This window comes from Mobula hypostoma, chromosome 8 (genome assembly GCF_963921235.1).
Source record: "Mobula hypostoma chromosome 8, sMobHyp1.1, whole genome shotgun sequence".
NCBI lineage: Eukaryota > Metazoa > Chordata > Chondrichthyes > Myliobatiformes > Myliobatidae > Mobula > Mobula hypostoma.
In genome coordinates, this window is record NC_086104.1 from 146,209,106 (window position 1) to 146,224,710 (window position 15,605).

The window sequence follows — 15,605 nt, forward strand, 5'->3', positions numbered from 1 at the left end:
GGGGAAGGCCCCAAATCCTTGGCTTTGCCTATTGCCTCTTGCCAGGGCCGGGGTCGAAGCACTCGGCAGAGATGGTGCTTGGTGTTCGGTGTCGGAGAGCTGGTCGGAGGCTCGGAGTTTTCGGACGGACTCGGAGTCGGACTGTGGTCGGATGCTTCCAGGATGCTGCATCGGCAAGTTTGTGGTGCTGGAGGTTTACGTGAGATGACGGGACTTTCGAGAGACTTTGAGACTTTTACCATGCTCATGGTCTGTTCTTATCAAATTATTGTATTGCTTTGCACTGTTGTAACTATATGTTATAATTATGTGGTTTCTGTCAGTTTTTAAGTCGGTTTGTCATGTATTTCTGTGATATCATTCTGGAAAAACATTGTATCATTTTTTAATGCATGCATTACTAAATGACAATAAAAGAGGACTGCATGTCCTCATAATCTATTTCTTACATCTAAGGGAGTAAAAGAATCTTTATTTCACATTTCCATCACAATGTGCAAGCAATAACGAAGGGAAGCGTGGAAGGATATTGTCCGGACACTATAATTGTATACATAATTGTTTTGATTACATGTATGTACAGTCAGATATGCAATCAAGTCAATGTGTATTGATAAATCTAAAGGCCATGTGGAAGAAGCAGTCATGGAGCCTGTTGGTCCTGGCCTTAATGATGTGGTACTTTTAGCCAGAGGGTAGCAGCTGAAACAGCTGATGGTTGGGGTGGCTGCAGTTCCTGATGATACTCCGGGCCCTTCATACACACCTGCTGCTGTAAACGTCCTGAGCGGAGGACAGTTCTCATCCGCAGATGCACTGTGCTGTCCGCAGCGCTCTCTTCAGTGCCCTGCAATTGCGGGTAGTATGGTTCCCGTACCAGGCGATAACGCAGGCAGTCAGCATGCTCTCGATGGTACCCCTGTAGAAACTCCTGAGGATTTGGGAACTCATGCTGAACTCCTTCAGCTATCTGAGGTGTAAGAGATTCTGTTGTGTTTTTTTCACTACAGAGCCGGTATGTACAGCCCAGGTGAGATCTTCGGTGATGTGTATACCGGGGAACTTGAAACTACTCACCCTCTCAACTGCAGTCCCATTGATGTCAGTAGGGGCTAGCCTGTCTCCGTTCCTCCTGTAATCCACAATCAACCCCTTCGTTTTTACAACATTGAGGGAGAGGTTGATTTTTGGGCTTCACTGTGTCAGGGCATTGACTTCTCCTCTGTAGGCTGTCTCATCATTGATGGAAATAAGGCCCATCAATGTCATGTCACCTGCAAATTTGATCAGCGGATTGGAGCTGTGTGTGGCAACACAGTCGTGGGTGTATAGGGAGTAGAGGAGGGGGCCCAGAACACAGCCCTGGGGGGGCTTCTGTGTTGAGGTTCAAAGGGGCAGAGGTGAGGGAGCCCATCCTTACCACCTGCCGGAGATCCAACAGGAAGTCCAGGATCCAGCTGCAGAAGGCGGGTCTTCCTGTGTGAACTTCTTCTGGACTCTCCCCAATGCCAGCAATTTTTTTCTCAGATATGGATACCGAACTGCTCACAGTACCCCAAGTGAAGTCTTACCAATGTCGTACAAAGCCCCTGCATCACAAGCTTACTTCTATTTTCTAGCCCTCCCAAAATCAACCTCACCATCGAAGCCACAGTCACCAATTTCCCACATCAGTGCTGGTCCTCAGTGATATGAGGTTCAGGGTCACAGGAAAGTGTGCTTCCTGGCTCCTGCACATTATCAAATCTTCAGCTTTTACAATAGGATGAGCTCAGGAATACTGTACCAAGACAAGGAAAGTGACTGTTATACAGATTAAGTATTGGTGATACATCACTGCCAGTATCCAAATCAGCTGTGTAATTCAGACAGGAGCAATTCAGTACAGAGGAGCCAACCACTGCTGTGAAAGGATTCGACATGGATTTCAGCATCAGTGGGATGTACTTTATATTACCGAGTGACAGCTACGTTATCCCGATTCCTTGGTAATTTCAAATACTTTTATATTACACAATTTCAGCTTATAGTGGAGATATCATTCTTCTGCAGAGCTTGACACTTACAGAGAGACTCTCTCTGCCTGGTAGCATTTTTGACTATTAAAAAAAAATGTATTAAATTATCCACGAAAGCCATCATTTCCTGCAGGGTTCGCACTTCTTCAGACTCACCCCAATCGGAGACAGGTAATTGGCAGCAGAGCGATTTCATGTATCCAGAGGAATTTCTTCATCAGGTAATATATTAATTTATGGCTTGGGTGAAAGACTGTTAGAAATATTTGCAACAGTGGCTTTGTGAAAAGGAACTGGGGGAAAGAGAATCACTTGGAAAGCGGAGCTGTGGGGTGGAATAGTCAGGCTGATTGCAAGTGGCTTACAAAAAAGCAGCTTCTCCTTGCAGGGGTGGAAGACACCTGCTCAATGTTGTAAGGATGCATGAACCTTGGCCATCATTTTAGACTCAGAAACAGGCCCTTCATACCAGCTGACCCATGCCAACCAAGATTACAGATAAAGATCTTAAAATTTAGCTTTATATGTTACTTGGGCTCGCTGTATTCGCTGGAATTCAGATGGATGAGAGGAGAGATCTTATAAAAACATATAAAATTATGAAAGGGATAGATAAGATAGAGGCAGGAAAGTTGTTTCCACTGGTAGGTGAGACTAGAACCAGGGTACATGGCCTCAAGATTTGGGGGGAGTAGATTTAGGATGGAGATGAGAAGAAACTGCTTTTCCCAGAGAGTGGTGAATCTGTGAAATTCTCTGCCGAGTGAAGCAGTAGAGGCCACCTCAGTATATTTAAGACAGGGTTGGATAGATTTTTGCAAAGTTGGGGAATTAAGGGCTATGGGGGAAAAGGCAGATGGATAGAGATGCGTCCATGACTAGATCAGCCATAAACTTACTGAATGGTGAAGCAGGCTCGACGAGCCAGATGGCCGACTCCTGCTCCTATTTCTTATGTTCTTATGTTCTGATGGACATCAAAGTATCGAAGCATACAGTGAAATGCATCATTTGTGTCAAATCAAATCAGCGAGGATTGTGCTGGGGATTATGGCAGCTCGAGAGTGTCACCATGATAGCAAGTCCATAACTCACTAACCCTAACTGTATGTCTTTGGATTGTAGGAAGAAACCACAGCTACATGGCCACAGGAAGTGTACCAACTTCGCAAAGGCAGAATTTGAACACCGATCGATGACTGTTGCTGTTATAATAGTGTCATGCTACCACAAAATTAATCCCACTTGCCCACATTTGGTCCATATCGCTCGAAACCTTTCCCATCCACGCTCTGGCAGCTCATCCCATTTACTGACCACTCCCTGGGTGAAAAAGCGACTTACTAAATCTCTCCCTGCTCACCTTTGGTTGAGAGAGACAAGGGGGAACCTTACAAACAGTGGAAGCAAGAAAAGGAACCAGCAATAAAGGAGGTGGTAACGTAGTGAATCTGCATGAGTTCACAGGTCAATTCCAATGACGTCTGTAAGGAATTTGTACATTCCTCCTCGAGAACGCATGGGTTTTCTTCGGGTGCTTTGATTTCCTCCCACAGTCCAAATATGTACCGGTTAGTAGGTTAACTGGTCATTGTAAATTGTCCTGTGATTAGGCTGAGGTTAATACAGGCGAGTTTCAGGGTGATGTGGTTCATTGGTCCATTAGGGCCTGTTCCATACTGTTTCTCTAAATATAATAAATAACAGAAGGAAAAAACTGATTTTAATAGCTCTCAACTGTTATGGAGAAAATGATGCAAAGAAAGCATGTGTGTTATAAATCTGAATAAAAACTGAAGTATACCATTGCAGACAAGTCAGCCCCATCTCTTAAACACAAGAGATTCTGCAGATGATGGAAATCCAGAGTAAAACATACAAAATGCTGGAGGAACTTAGCAGCTCAGGCAGCATCTATGGAGGGAAATAATCGATGTGAGCATTTGAAGAGACATAATCTGATTAGGGATAATCAGCATGGCTTTGTCAAGGGCAGGTCATGCCTTAAGAACCTGATTGAATCGGTTGAGGATATATCAAAACACATTGATGAAGGTAGAGTAGTAGATGTAGTGTATATGGATTTCAGTAAGACATTTGATAAGGTTCCCCATGCAAGGCTCATTCAGAAAGTAATGAGGCATGGGATCCAAGGAGACCTTACTTTGTGGATCCAGAATTGGTCTGAGTGCAGAAGGCAAAGGGTGGTGTTGTATTCTGCATGGAGGACGATGACCAGTGGTGTTCCACAGGGATCTGTTCTGGGACCCCTCTTCTTTGTGATTTTTATAAATGACCTGGATGAGGAAGTAGAAGGGTGGGTTAGTAAGTCTGTTGATGATACAAAAGTTGGGGGTGTTGTGGATAATCTGAAGGGTTGTCAGAGGCTACAGCGGGCCATCGATAGGATGCAGAACTGGGCATAAACCCAGATAAGTGTAAAGCAGTTCATTTTGGTAGGTCAAGTTGGAAGACAGAATATAATATTAATGGTAAGACTCTTGGCAGTGTGGAGGATCAGAGAGCTCTTGTGGTCCATGTCCATAGGACACACAAAGCTGCCGAACAGGTTGTCAGTGCTGTTAAGAAAGTTTATGGTGTGTTGGCCTTCGTCAGCATGGGATTGAGTTCAAGGACCATGAGATAATGTTATAGCTATATAAGACTTTAGTTAGATCCCACTTGGAGTGCTGTGTTCAGTTCTCATCACCTCATTACAGGATGTGGATGCTATGGAGAGAGTGCAGCGGAGATTTACAAGGATGTTGCCTGGATTGGGGAGCATGCCTTCTGAGAGTAGGTTGAGTGAACTTGGCCTTTTCTCCTTGGAGGGACGGAGGATGAGGGGTGGCCTGATAGAGGTGTACAAGATGATGAGGGGCATTAATTGTGTGGATAGCCAAAGGCTATTTCCCACGGCTGAAATGGCTAACACAAGGGGCAATAGTTTTAAGGTGCTTGGAAGTAGGTACGAGGGGGATATCAGAGATAGGTTTTCAGAGGTAGGATACCAGAGAGTGGTGGGTGCGTGGAATGCACTGCCAGCGAATGAGGTAGAAGCGGATAGAATAGCGTCTTTTAAGAGCCTATTAGATAGGTACATGAAGCTTAGAAAATAGACCACTATGCGGTAGGGAAATTCTCGGCAGCTTCTAGCGTAGATTACATCGTCGGCACAACATTGTGGGGCAAAGGGCTTGTAATGTGCTGTAGATTTTCTATGTTTCGAGCTGAGACCCTTCATCAGGATTGATAAAGAAGGGGAAAGAATACAGAAAAGCTGCATTCATCATCAGAGATCCCAACCACCCAGGTCATGCTCTCTTCTCGCTGCTGCCATCAGATAGAAGGTGCAAGAGCCACAGAACTCACAGCACCAGGTTCAAGAACAGTTGCCACCCCTCAACTATCAGGCTCTTGAATAAAAGAGGATAACTATACCTACTTGCCCCATCATTGAAATGTTTCCACAGCCAATGATCTCATTTTAAGCACTCTTTATCTTATTATCTCAAGTTCTCATTATTTATTGCTATTTATTGATATTTACATTTGCACATTTTGTTGTCTTCTGCGCTCTTGTTGATCTTTCATTGATCGTGTTATAGTTACTATTCTGCAGATTTGCTGAGTATGCCCACAGGAAAATGAATCTCAGGGTTGTATATGGTGACATACATGTAGCTTGACAATAGAATTTAATTTGAACTTTGAATTTTGAATAAGAAGGTAGGGGAAGTGTGATGTATGGATCTATTTCTTTTAGAGCAATGACTCCCCCTCTTAGCACTATGTATTGATCTGTTGTCTGCATAGGCACTGTTGTCTACACATTCACGTTGCTTTCTCTCTCTCTCTCTCTTGCCGCAATGTGAATTCACCAGGTAAATGTATCCTCCGAGTTCATGCTTTTATAATATTGATATGTTGTTATGCACAGGCACAACAAATTGGCAAAGAGTATGAACCTGAGAATCAGAGAAATTCACGAGCTGCACCGACAGTTACAAGACAAAACAGCACGAGAGGGCTGAAACAGCACGAGAGGGCTGTAACAGACACTAACAAACCCGTGAGTACAGGGCAGAGTAACAGCGAAAGATGTGCTAAATTTAAAGTGAAAATAACGTGATGATGGCTTCACTCAGGATGGTTGACAAATTTGATAGCACTATTGAAGGCTGGGAGATGTCTATCAAGAGGGTGGAACTGTATTGCAATGCAAACAACGTGGAAGAGCAAAAGAAAGCCCCTATGCTTCTTAGCTTAATGGGTCCAAGACTGTACAGTCTCTTACATAACCTAGTAACTCCTCAAAAGCCAGCAAGCAAGACGTTTGGGTCTTTTAAGAGGCTCCTGGATAGGTATATGGAGGTTAGAAAAATAGAGGGCTATGAGTAACCCTAGGTAACTTCTAAAGTAAATACATGTTCGGCACAGCATTATGGGCCGAAGGGCCTGTATTGTGCTGTAGGTTTTCTATGTTTCTATGAAATTGTAACTATTTTACAAAATCACTTGAGCCCTAAACCACTGGTAAGAGATGACAAACTTAGATTTTACAAAAGGAACCAGTCAAAAGATGAAAGCCTTTCTGAATATATTGCAGAACTGCACAAAATTTCCCAGTACTGTGAGTTTAGAGATGGACTTTCTGATGCATTAAGGGACAGGCTTGTTTGTGGCATGTATAGTCAAAGCAGTCAAAAAAGGCTATTGTCAGAAAGAGACCTAACCTTACAACAGACATTGACCATTGCAATATCATTAGAGACTACAGCAAAGGATGCAACAGAACTACAGAAAAGGAGATTAGAATGTAAAATGCACAGAATTCTCTGAATCATGCAAAAAGCCAATGATGTTATCAATGTGGTAAATCCTCCCATGATGCAAATGACTGTTGGTTCAAAGAAAAAGTCTGTAGAAAGTGTCACAGCCAAGGTCACACTGAGAGAATGTGCAAGGCAGACAAAAAGCCCAATCGAGCGAAAAGTCTCAAACACAAAGCTAAGCAAATGCATAAAGTTGCCGAATGTAAAACAGAATCAGACAACGTAGAGTCTGACAAAGGTTAATTGTCATGCCTAGAACTGCATAGTATAACTCAAGGCAGAGCACAAAATTATCTCCATCAAATATATAGATGTGCCTGGTGTAAAACTCAAAATAGAACTGAATATAGGGTCAGCTTTGTTCATAATTTCAGAGGCTAACTACATCAAACTGTTTTCTAAGATACCATTAGAGAAGACCTCAGTGATGCTAAAGACTTACACAGGTGAAAGAGTGTCTCCTAAAGGCAAACTGAAAGTAAATGTGAAGTATGGAAACCAAATACAACATTTAGAGCTTTATAGCAGGGGTCCCCAACCTTTCTTGCACTGCGGACCGGTTTCATATTGACAATATTCTTGCGGACCGGCCGACCGCGGGGGGGGGGGGCGCGGGGCTGGTAGGGTTGCCGGCGAACAAGAGTAGCAGTCAAATACGTTGAGTTTACCCAGTTAAGACTACAATGACCATGAAGCCTTGCGCGGGCACCAGTGCGCATGCGTAATTTGCTCATGCGTGTACGTGCCAATTTTTTTCTACAAATCGTTTTTGGCGATTCTGCTGGCGGGGGTGGGGGGTGTTAATCACGAATGCAATATAGGTGATAAGTGGCTAATACAGTCAATTTCGTTTCTAAAAAGGTTTATCTAACGAATTTAATATTAAACACACAGCGCATATTTTCCTCGCATGAATATAGTAATAAGTCAATTACCAGGGGAGGACGGGGAGCTTGAAGTAAATGTTGAATGAACTTCCAGTAGAGGTGGTAGAGGCAGGTTCGGTATTATAATTTATAGAAAAAATTGGATAGGTATATAGACAGGAAAGGAATGGAGGGTTGTGGGCTGAGTGCAGGTCAGTGGGACTAGGTGAGAGTAGCGTTCGGCACGGACTAGAAGGGCCGAGATGGCCTGTTTCTGTGCTGTAATTGTTATATGATTATATAAGTCAATAGCATCATAACATTTTAAGTAACGTTTGGATATTAAACACACAGCACATATTTTCCCCGTATGAACATATAAAATCATTGCAACACACCAATATTGCTGAATCAGTGGGAGCCCTGGGCTTGTTTTCCTGCAACAAGACGGTCCCATCGAAGGATGACGGGAGACAGCGATACTCGAAGGGGGTTCCTTATGTCCGGTCTATTCTGCAATTTAGTTTTCGTTGCATTCATTGCAGAGATATGTTGGAAATAGAAGCAATGTTTTCAGTGTTTTCATGACTATCTCAGGATACTTAGCCTTGACTTTGATCCAGAATGCCGGCAGAGATGTTATGTCAAACACGCTTTTCAGCCCACCGTCATTGATCTCCTTCCCACGCTGACATGGATGACGGGTACGTAATGACCTTGCGTGCATTCAAGCTCAACAGCGGGCGTGACAGGGAATGTCATAGTCATAGTCATACTTTATTGATCCCGGGGAAATTGGTTTTCGTTACAGTTGCACCATAAATAATTAAATAGTAATATGTAAATTATGCCAGGAAATAAGTCCAGGAATGAGGAAAGGTGCAACTGACTCCTATCGCCAAATCATATTGTTTCCTCGCGGCCCGGTAGCGCATTCTTTGTTGCCTGGTGGTTGGGGATCACTGCTTTATAGAACCTTAGAACATTACAGCACAGAAACAGGCCTTTTGGCCCTTCTTGGCTGTGCTGAACCATTTTTCTGCCTAGTCCCACTGACCTGCATCTGGACCGCAACCCTCCATACACCTCTCATACCTTTCTATGTATTAAAAAGTGGAGGGCCAGCACTATCCAATGTGAATAGTTGAGAAAAAATTCCAACTAGACTGGCACTCAATCAAGGCTCTCAGTGTGACATCAACAGGCAATGTTGATGTCAAATGGTAACACTAACCAGAGACAACAAATGGAGATTGAGGAATCAAGCAGGAAGTTCCTCACAATCAACACTCACAAGGAACTGTCCCAGTCTAATTGTCTCATCTTTGGTGTCACATCAGTTCCAGCAATTTGGCAAAGAGCAATGGACCAAGTGCTCCAAGATATCCCAGGACACAATGTTACCTTGATGACATCATTATGATGGGCAAAAATGATGCGAACACCTCTAGAACCTTGGTAAAGTGCTTACCAGGCTGAGAGAGCATGGTCTGAATGTAAAGAGAGAGCAATGTGAATTTTTAAAGAATGAAATCTCATATTGTGGACATATCATTGACAAACATGGTTTACTTAAGTCACAAGAGAAGACTGAAGCTGTGCTACAGGCACCCAAACTACAAAATGTGTCACAGCTCGGGTCATACTTGGGTCTTGTAAACTACTACCACTGGATTCTCCAAAACATTGCAACAGTGCTTCATCCATTGAACACACTATTGCAGACAGGAGCAAAGTGGGAATGGTCAGAAAGATGTGAAAATACATCAAGGAAACAAAGAGACTAATAACATCTGATGAACTGTTCACACAGTATGACCCACCTCTGCCCATCAGACTGGCATGCAATGCATCCCCTTATGGCATTGGAGCCATTTAGTCACACATATGAAAGATGGATCTATTGTCTGATTGTGTTTGCTTCAAGATCACTGACAACCGCAGAATGCAACTACACACAGGTCAAATGAGAGGCCCTTAGTCTAGTATGGGGAATAAAGAAGTTCCACAACTGCTTCCATGGACAAAAGTTTATGCCAGTGACAGATCAGTCCCAGGAAGGAAATCCCAGTGATGTCTGCTACGCAGTTACAACACTGAGCACTATTCCTAGGAGCCCACTCTTATGGCATAGAGTTCAAGGGTACCAAGCAACACAGCAATGCTGATGACCTGTCACATCTTTCACTATTGGCAACTGAAGAAGGAAGGTCCTCGTACTATGACCCAGCAGAGCTGTTCCACACTGCATTGGTGGACCTGATGCCGGTAACAAATTCTGAAATGCAAAGAGAAGCAAGGAATGACTCAACATTGTCAAAAGTCTATGAAATCAGTATGCAACGATGGCCAGCTCATGGTAATCCTATGTTTCCAGAGTTCTCAGCAAGACAAGACCAACTGTTGGTATGTCAAAGAACGCTGATGTATGGATCTCGTGTTGTGGTTCCCTCCAAGCTGTGCACTAGAGTGTTAGAAACTCTGCATGAGGATGCTTGGGTACAGTTATGATGAAGAATCTTGACCAGAGCTATGTGTAGTGGCGGGGAATAGATAAGCAGATTGAAAACCTGGCCAAAAGCTGTTTGGGATGCTAAAAAGTTCAAAATGCACCCCCACAGGCACTATTACACCCGTGAAAATGGCCGTCATCACCATGGCAATAAGTATTTATTGACTTTTCTGGGCTTTTCATGGATTCCATGTTTCTGATTGCTGTGGGTGCTCATTCAAAGTGGACAGAGGTTATACCAAAGAAGTCAACCACGTCAGTAAAGACTGTCTCTGCTCTGGGGACTATCTTCGCCAGAAATTATGGGTTACAACAGACCACAATACATATCAGAAGAATTCCAGCTGTTAATGAAGGAAAAAGACATCTGAGATTTCAAATCTGCTCCTCGCCACCCAGCAATGAATGGGTTAGCTGAAAGGTTTATCCAAACCTTCAAGAAGTCCATTAGAGTGATGGACAAGGAGGACATTCCTCTACAGCACAAGGTGGTCAATTTCCTTTTTGTGTCTCAGTACACTTTTCATGTGATGACAAATCAAACTCCTGCAATGCTGTTCATGAACAGGAATCTGAGATCTCGCATAGACCTCCTGAAACCAGATCTATGGTGGGAAGTGCTGAATAAACAGTTCAGTCAGTTGTGAAGTGAAGCAATAAGGAGCTTTGAGATTAGACAAGGTTCTAGGGTGTGATTATTGAGAAAACAAGTGGACCCCTGGTTGGGTATCTACAAGAACTGGACCATTGACGTGCACAATGGACATTGGAGCTTAGGCATGGAGACATCATGTGGACCAGATACTGGATGCTCAACCAAAGAATACACCTGAGGCAACAGCATCCAACAAGACAAACACATTACAGTATCCAGATTTACCTCTCAGTGATGATCAGGTCACTGATAACAACATGACATGGGACCCCCTGAATGTTGTCTTAGACAAGCCACCTGTCAAACCCGATGCCACTCCACAAGTCCAAAGGCACAACGAGAATCTTATTATTGACAAGACACCTGCCAAACCTGAAACTATTCCACAGGTTCAGATGCGCTATCCTGAAAGATACAGTGCGCCACCCAAAAGACTGAACTTTTACAACTGTGAAGTAAGTTATGGAGCTCAGCAGGTCAGGCAGCGTCTACGAAAGATGAGGGAAGGGGTGAGAGGAAAATTATGGGAAGTTAGAGAAAAAGAAAACCCACCTCATAATTGCTTTGCATTCTACTCTCTCCTTTGGCTCTGTTAGCCCAACCAAGTCCAGTTTGTCCAGCTCCTGAGATTCAACACAGACATTGCAAGCAGTACTTGGGAAGTACAGAACTGTCACATCCCCTTTTAGAAATTAGACACTCAACAGTGGCTCCATCTGCTCTCGCAAGTTGATGCAAAAGCAATACTTCAATGAAGACCAGAGGAGGTAACACCAGTATTTATCCCTGAGCCAAATTTCATTAGAAAAAATTGCTGTTGCCACATTGCTGTCATCTGGGAACCTGAAGAGGGCTGTTTACTGTACTACCGAGATCAGAACACTTCAAAAGTGCTTCAATTGTTGTGAAGCATTTGGGCATCATAAAGCCATAAAAGACTATTGTAAATAGGCTCCTCTTAATATATATTATATCTTTCAAGAGGCTACACAGTATATCATGGTTTGCTAGCCAACAAATTGTCTGGTTAGTTAAGTGGATCTGCACTTGTCTCCGCTTGTCGTCTGCAGACAATCACTTGCCGTGTAGTACCTCACCCCAAGTGTGATATCTGCACCTGGGTGTCAAGTTTATTAACATGTGCATACCTCCAGTAGGGTACAGGTACAATGAAAAATTTGCTTGCCGCAGCATCAAAGGCTCATTGGTGCAGACAACACACAGAATGTAGGAGTCATGCGATCACTCGGGTCGAGCATGATGTTCTCCCAAAGGATTATTCCATTAATGGAGAAAGCCAGTGCATTACTTTGTTTAAGATTGGGAGGCTGTTGCACAGGCAACCATCACGTGGTACTTCACAGGCCAGGGTCAGGTTACAGAGGCATGGCATGCAAGACAACTGAAGCAGCCTTCACTGCTGCAGCCTTTCTCCGCCTACAGTGCTGTTATGATGTGCCATTAGCTTCCATCAGCTCCTCCCTTGAGGTCGTGGTTGGACTGCTCTTTGTCAGGAACCTCCCCCTTGACCTTACTGCCATGGGTGACCCTACCTGGAGCTAAGCTCCAGGCAACATCACTCTTGGGAAGTCAGAATAAAAATCAGAATCGGCTTTAATATCACCATTATATGTTATGAAATTTGTTAATTTTACTGCAGCAGTATAATGCAGTACATAATAATAGAGAAAAAACTGTGGGATATATATATAAACTCTTCTTAGGCTTCCAATGGGTACAGGTATCGATTTTAACCAACATTTCGATGGCAAACTCTGCCATCTTCATCAGGGATGATGCCTGGGCATGTCTAGTTGGTAGTAATTATACTACCATCAGCCATCCCTCCCTCCTGACTGGTTAGTCCTCATCCAATCCGGTTTCCACTGTCTCACCTTGCTTACAATAAGACGGCTGGTGTTTACAGGATTCCCTGTGAATATGGAGCAGTGTATATTAGACAGATGGGGCACACAGTAGAAAACTACACCAGGAAACACAGGAGATGTATCCATTTAGGTTACTCAAAGAAATTGGCGGTTGCAGAACATGGCATTCACAATGCCATAAGATTGACTTCAACGGCCACAAAACTATTCTGCTGGGCCAGTGGATTTTGGGACTGCCCGGTAAAGGAAGCCATTGATATAAAACTAGAAGAAAAGAATTTTAACAAAGACAAAGATCTTGCTCTAAGTGAGAACTGGAATTCAATTGTAAATAAAGTGGGACTGTGGAAAAGGGATTAGATGAATGCAAATCAATCAGGAGGGATGAATGTTGGGGTATAAACACCACCAGACTTTTCATGCCAAGACATGATCCTTGATGAAGATGGCAGAGTTTGTCATTGAAATTTAGGTTAAAATCTATACCTGTACCCAGCTGGAAGCCCGAGAAAAGTTTATTTGTTAGTGAGGTAGTGTTCATGGGTTCAATGTCCATTCACAAATCAGATGACAGAGGGGAAGAAGATGATCCTGAATCGTTGAGTGTGTGCCTTCAGCCTTCTGTATCTGAGCTTGTAGTATCTGTGGAATTTGTTGCCACAGGCGGCTGTGTAGGCTAAGTCATTGGGTATATTAGATTGGATTAGATTATGAGGACACTCAGCCCTTGTTTACTGTCATTTAGAAATGCATGCATTAAAAAATGATACAATGTTCCTCCAGAAAGATATCACAGAAACACAGGACAAACCAGGACTAAAACTGATAAAACCGCATAATTATAACATATAGTTACAACAGTGCAAAGCAATACCATAATTTGATAAAGAGCAGACCATGGGCACGGTAAAAAAAACTCTCAAAGTCCCGATAGACTTATCATCTCACGCAGGCAGCAGAAGGGAGAAACTCTCCCTGCCATAAACCTCCAAGCACCACCAACTTGCCGATGCAGCACCATTGGAAGCACCCGACCACAATGGACTCTAAGTCTGTCCAAAAGCTTTGAGCCTCCGACCAGCCCCTCCGACACAGCCTCTCTGAGCACCATCCTCTGCCGAGCGCTTCGACCCCCGTGCCCCCCGCCCCCCGACCGCTGAGCAACAAACAAAGCCGAGGACTCAAGGCCTTCTTCTCTGGAGATTCTCGATCACACAGTAGCAGCAGCAGCGAAGCAGGCATTTCAGAAGTTTCACCAGATGTTCCTCCGTGCTCTCACGTCCGTCTCCATCAAATCAGGATTGTGCACGGCATCCTACTTGACAAATAACAGACATCACCACCGGAGTGGCCGCTGCGAGCTGTATCGCGCCGCCATCTTCTCCTCCCGCTATTTAAGGCAGAGGCTGATAGGTTCTTAATTAGGCAGGGCTTGAAGAGATATCAAGAGATGGCAGGAGATTAGGGTTAAGAAGGAAAATGGATCAGTCATGATGAAATGGTGGAGAAGCCTCAAAAATCCAAGTGGCCTTATTCTGCTCTTATATTTTATGGTCTTATGAAATTGACATACCAGCCAGGATATTTTTAACAGTGCAGCCACACAAATAGTATTGTTCTTTTAGAATCAAATTTACTTCAATGCGTTTAAGTTCCCCAGTGTGATTTTAGCTCATGACCCTTGACTGTTAGTCCAGACATCCAGATTTCCAGCTGAACATTGCAATTCGGTTCAGTCTTCCCACATGTGATATACAATTGAGCATAATGTGAATTTTTACATATATTAAATGCAAATGGAGTGCTAATTATTTAAAGTGCATTCTCAACCATACAATTCATGACTTAGCAATAAATCTGTATAGTCACGGGCTCTGCTATTATAATTGGCGAGGCAATGGTGAGGCAACATTTCAATTCTTCCTGTGGCAGGTTGGGGGTGGCAGATAAATAGTATTTAAAATTTCTAAAATGATAAAGCTTGTATCAGAAATGGCAACTGTAATTCTGTAAATTCCCAACAGACTCATTTTATTTACCTAGAACAGAGAACAGTACAGAAAGGGCTCAGGCCCTCCGGCCCATCATTTCTGTGCCAACCCTGATTGCGATTTTGACTTCTTTGCTTCTGTTTTACAGAGAGAGAATACAAAGAAGGCACAGCACTGGATATTTTTCATTTGGAGTTTGAGGAGATTTGGTATGTCATCCAAAACACTCGCAAATTACTACAGTGATACCGTGGAGAACGTTCTAACTGGCTGCATCACTGTCTGGTATGCAGACATCCCACCTCTCCCGGAAGTTCTGGGAATCTCCCGCATATCGATAGTGGCTCCCTGATGCCTGGAAATTATATACAATATCCCGGAAATTGATTTTTTTGAGAGGGAGAGGGAGAGGGACAACGAGCATCCTGATTGGTCTCTCTTCGTGCTAAGAGTGGTCCCCAACCACCGGGCTGTGAGGAAACAATTTGATTTGGCGATATGAAACAATATGAGTCAGCTGCACCTTTCCTCATTCCCTATCATGCACTGTTGAAGTTTAACGCACGTGAGGTCATCAATAACCCAAGACGTGCAAAGGAATGGGTCCATGACCCATTTGTGAATGTCCCAGGTGAATCATCCATGTCAGCGTGGGAAAAAGATCAAACTCCTCGAGCTTGCAAATGACGGCGGGCTGAAAAGTATGTTTGACGTAACATCTCTGCTGGCATTCTGGATCAAAGTCAAGGCTGAATATCCCGAGACAGCCACAAAACGACTGAAAACGTTGCTTCCATTTCTAACATATTTCTGCAGGGATATGGGGTTGCGGGGCGGGG